General features: G+C 42.3%; 1 long non-coding RNA gene across 1 annotated transcript; it reads left to right on the top strand.

Moving 5' to 3' along the window:
- Window positions 1-1,496: 1,496 nt before the first annotated feature.
- LOC112450031 lies at window positions 1,497-5,264 on the top strand. Its single transcript, XR_003038595.2, has 3 exons — window positions 1,497-1,613; window positions 1,743-1,831; window positions 5,084-5,264. It is a non-coding gene; the product is annotated as an uncharacterized LOC112450031 (long non-coding RNA).
- The last annotated feature ends 51 nt before the right edge of the window (window positions 5,265-5,315 follow it).

A 5,315-nucleotide genomic window follows, 5' to 3' on the forward strand; every position in this document is an offset into this window, starting at 1 on the left:
AAATTACTTCAAAACAAGTTCATAGACCTTGAACGCTCTCTCGAAGTCAAAATATAAAAGTGGTGGGCTTACCAGAAAAGGCAGAGGGTAATAACCTTGTAGAATTTTTTACTGATTTTCTGTGTGATTTGCTGGATCCCGCTCACTTTCCCACCCCGATAGAGGTCGACAGAGTTCAAAGACTGGGTCAACCGCCTGTCCGCGTGTCATGATAGCCCGGATCCACAGCTTTTGATTTAAGGAGAAAATACTGCTGCTGGCATGAGAAAACACCCCTCTGACACATGACAGGAGATGTGTTCTTATTTTCTCTGATTTTCTGGCAGAGATTATGAAACGGTGCCAGACATTTGAGGAGGTGAGGAAGAAACTCAAGGAGGCCGGGATGCGCACTGGATTCCTGTATCCTGTGCGGCTCAGGGTCACCAAAGGCACCAACATTAACAAGCTCTTCATCAGAAGATGCCGATTGCTTTCTGATCAACTACCGAACCACCGAGGAGGGGTGATTGCTGCGCTCCGGCCAGTCTGATATGCATCAACCAGGTGATGATTGAACAATTTGATTAACATGACTCCAATGAAAGCGATCAGCTGGGACACGAAAGTGTTGCTGTTGGTGAGTTCTGGGTTATTGTTGAGCTACTTGTTCCTCACCAACGTGCCCCAAAAATGGAAGGAATGTCCGTGGACTAGGACACTCAATTAAACGTGCTAAGGTTTTTTCACACCTTAGATCTGTAGCAGCTGATGTGCTGTTCCTTCAAGAGACTCATATTCGACCATCTGAACAGAGATCTCTGTGTTGTAGTTGGGTAGACAAAATATATCAATCCACATTTTCTTGCAAGGCTCGTGGTGTTGCAATTATAATTCGGAAAAACATTCCTTTTAACCCCTTACCACCACCCCTCAAAAAGCTCAAGAAGCCTGGAAAAGACGTACCCAAATTAAATTAGATGATATTCTTCAGCCTTTTGTGCTTCAAACTAAAGATTAGGCTCCATGTGAAGTTAACACTTTGAATTTTTTGCCTGAGCAGTCAAAATTATTGTAACTTTAACCAATTAGTAGTTATTGATTTCAAGAATTTTTTTCTCTCCTAGATTTTTCTCTTTTTTCATCAACTTACTGTACATGGAGGAAGGGTGCTGAGACCGGAAAAACCAAATGAGGCTGTAGAATGAAGTTTTATTGTTGTGGAGTTCAAATTTTAGAAAATTAGTACAAAATAATCACTATAGTGGAGATGTTTTTCTGAGGGAAAGTCCAGGTCCTATCTAAACTGTACCAAACTGTGCCAAATGCATATGTAACTTCAGAAAGCATTCCTGGTCCTTGAGGGCCGCCGTCCTGCATGTTTTACTTGTTTCTCTGCTCCAACACACCTGATTCGAATCAATGGGTGATTAACTGGCTTCTGTAGGACAAGTGATTTAAGCACTGAATCAGAAGTGTTGGAGCAGGGAAACAAGTAAAACATGAAGGACAGCGGCCCTTGAGGACCAGGAATGCCCACCCCTGTCCTAAATGAAAACTGTCAGGATTTACCAAATAGTCAACAGTGAGCAGCTCAGCGACAGACAGACAGACTCGGGAGGCAACGGATAAAGGTAAGTGACTTTATTTACAGTGAATGACAGGAACCAGGATCTGGAAGGGAAGGGAAGAGGTGAGTACTGGTTTGGTTGATAGAAATTCGTGATGATAATTGAGTGAGTATGATAGTTGCTGTCTTACAGGAAGACGAGGGAATCCAGCATGGAGGAGAGTGGTACAGGAAGTGGTCACAAGTGAAGGTTTTCCAGGTAGATAAGTTCCAGGCGGAAATGTAAGTATTACCTGTAGATAGGTTATTGTGGGAAGCAGACAGGCAGCTGTGCAGGCTGTCTGCAAAAAACATAGAACTCACCCGTCTCATGGTAATTTCCGGACACGAGCATACTTGCCAACATTTGGGAATGTCAATGTGGGACAACATACCATGAAGCGAGCACCACTGCCCCCCTTCACCCCCTCTTCCAACCACACACACACACATTCACATTTTAAGTATTACATTATCTGTGTTTAAGTCTGTCTGCCCAAATATATACAGTTGTATATAAAAAGTTTTGCCAGACACAGCATATCTATTCATCAGCTGATCATGTCTTTAAAATATCATGCAAAAAACCCACTCCCAGAAATGCACACAAACATCATAGATTCAACATAATTTTCCTGAATTATGATAAATTAATTTGAATTAAACACATATCATAGTTGCTTAAAATCAGGCTCGTTTTGATCTGAGCTTGGAGTGAGATTTTGAGCTGCTAGAAGTTGTTAGCTGACGTCATCACCTAATTTGTATATTTGGTGATATTGATCAGGCTGCAGGACAGAGGAATATCAACAGTGGCAAGACAAAAAATGAGTAAAAAACACTCAAAATATGTTTAGAACTACAAATTAACTTTATGAAATAATTTTATAACTTTATTGCTTTGCCTGATCCCACACTACATGAATTAATTTGTTAGAATATCAAATTGAACCAAAAGACAGTTTTGTGTTGTTAAATTGCCAGCTCTACATTCAACCCTCCTCTTTTATTCAGGGTTGGAACCACAGGGATTTATATTAGCACTACAGAGTCAGTGAAAAAACAATACATTCAAAATTATATTTACATTATATTTACATCCTGCTTAGTAATCTAGGACTGAATCAGCGGCAGCTTTGCACACGAATGATTCATTTGCAAAGTGGACATGCAGAGGTGCAACTACGTACTTTCTGAGGGGTATCCAGACACATACCCACCCACCCTCCGTGAATACATTTTTTTTATTCATGGATATAACATATAATACCCGATATGGGGTATGGCCCATCAGAACATCTCTGTGGGTCATTCTCAACCAGCCTGAATGAGTCAATGAGTCCCCCACTTCCTGTGGTGAAGGCCATTCAGATGGATCTTCTGAGTAAGGTCTTGCCCCAACCCTCTCCTCTGCAGCTCTCTGTTCCTCTTCCTCATCATCATAATCATCTTCACCTCTCTTGTCCACTTTCTCCTCTGTGGTGTTGGTCTTGCCATGTCTGCCTGCACTATTTTTCACAAACTGACACAGTAATGGTCAGCAGAAATTCGAACCCTCCTGGGTATCTAGGTTTTTGTGGCCTCACTAGCAGAATTATTCCTACCTGATGTCATCTCTGCTCTCCTCTACAGCAGCTGATCACTGACCTCATGTCTGTCTCCTTCATTCCTTACTTGTGTTTTTCTCCTCTAAGTCATATAGTCAAGCAAGTATTATTAATTAGCTTTTTCAGGCCTCTTGATGCTCAGACAGAACTTCCTGCTGTCTTTCAACCACTTTAAAAAGCTTTCTTTCATCTTTCATCTGCCTCTTCAGTTTTCTGCCTCTCCATCTTTAGCTCTCTGTCATCAGATGACAACACGACTCAAATGAAAACAGTTGTGCTCCCGCGCGTGCTCGAGGGGAGGTGAAGGAGCGGAGGGGCGCCTGATCAGTGACGTGTCTCTGTTATTGATCATATCATTTACACATGTGCAGACAGCTTTTTAGCGTGAGAAATACAAAGTGTAGTGTGTGAGCGTGTGCACTTCATTAATTGCGTGTCTCACGGTCACAGTGCACAGCTGGACATGGGTATGACATAAGAAAAATATGCAGCACCCAGGAGGAAACTACAGAAAAGACATTCAGAAGTTAGTGATTCGAGGAGACGGGATGCAGAGTGACAAATCAGATGACTCTGAAGATGACCAATGCAGTTGGGGCTACCTGCTGAGAATACCACCACATCATTCTGATCAGGGACACATGGCAAGGAGAGCTGACAATCATCCATGCCAGGCAGAGCCAGTTTCACACCTTGCCCACGGGGAGGAGATACAAGCCCCCACAGTAGCCCTACTTAGTAGAGAATCAGGGAAGGAACAGTGGAATGTTGTGACGGACCAGCCATCTAACCCAGTTTGGGGGACTGAAAGGAGAGAATTGGAGGGTAAGCACCTATCCCATGCTGCTTCATTACCTATAAGAGGAAGACAAAGCCAAGCTGGGAGTGAATGCTTACCTGACTCCAGCTCACCAACAGCAGGTGAAGGACAAGCATGTATGGAACCTTGAACAGATGGAGCACCAGAGGTGGAAGACCATCCTCAGGCTCCTCAGGCAAAAGAGGATGATATATGTCATGAGGAGCCAAGAGGATTGGCAAGAGAGAGGAGACCAAGACAAATGTTGGTGTATGACAGGCTTGGGCAACCTTCCCTTCAACCTCACCTGGCTGTGAACACTGTGGGAACATACACTGTTCCTTCCTCCCTGCTTTGGGGATCACCTGACCTTGTCTCATTGTCATACCCAACAGGGCCATATGGGTTTACACCATATCTGCAGTTTTCTCCACTGGGTTATTGATTGTGAAGCAGGACCCTGCCTTTGAAACTATTTTAAGTAGGTGTTAAGCAGCTTGTACAACTGTCATTTTCTGTGTGGTTCAAAATTTCAGGAGCCATTTTATTTTTGTTGGGGACCATGTGACATACACAAGAGAATACGATTATTTGTGTTATGTAATTCATTTTCTTTGATTTATCTTGTTATTGAAATAATTGTGGTGTTTTTATGCATATTTCAAATATCAGAATTTGACATGTAACACAATTATTTTCATTGTAGTAGCAGGAAGCTACCAGCAGGAGACAGTGAAAAAATTGTGTAATCGCTTCAGTGTTTGTTTGCATATGTGACATCCAACTTCAGAACAGACTGTTGGAGGATTTGTGAAACACAACTTTTATTGCCAGCCTCATCATTTCAATCCGTTTTATCCTGTTTTCAGGAAACTCAGTATCTGTTGCCCTGGCGCCAACCCTGATACCTGTAACAGATTCTCTTTTATTGCCAGCCTCGTCATTTCAATCCGTTTTATCCTGTTTTCAGGAAATACAGTATCTGTTTCCTTGGCGCCAACCCTGGAAACTGGTAACATAAAGCTAACTGTGCTTTAGGTGATATGAAAAAGCTGTTATGTACAATTAACCATATTTTCTGTGTTACAGACGCACCACGGTTACATCCAAGCTGTTTATAAATGACAAGGCAAAGCCCATCATTTCCTCCTTACCTCGTGCAGTCCCAGTGTCCATTCAGGATGATGGAATGTCTCTGTAAATAGTCCCGTTTGTGCAACTGCATGTCCTGAAATTCATAAACTATAATAAAAAGCTTCCCCTTACTCCATGATAGAGTCCCATGTGTCAGGGTTTTTATTTATAAAAACTCGCTAAAAAA

This window comes from Kryptolebias marmoratus, linkage group LG17 (genome assembly GCF_001649575.2).
Source record: "Kryptolebias marmoratus isolate JLee-2015 linkage group LG17, ASM164957v2, whole genome shotgun sequence".
Taxonomy (NCBI): Eukaryota; Metazoa; Chordata; class Actinopteri; order Cyprinodontiformes; family Rivulidae; genus Kryptolebias; species Kryptolebias marmoratus.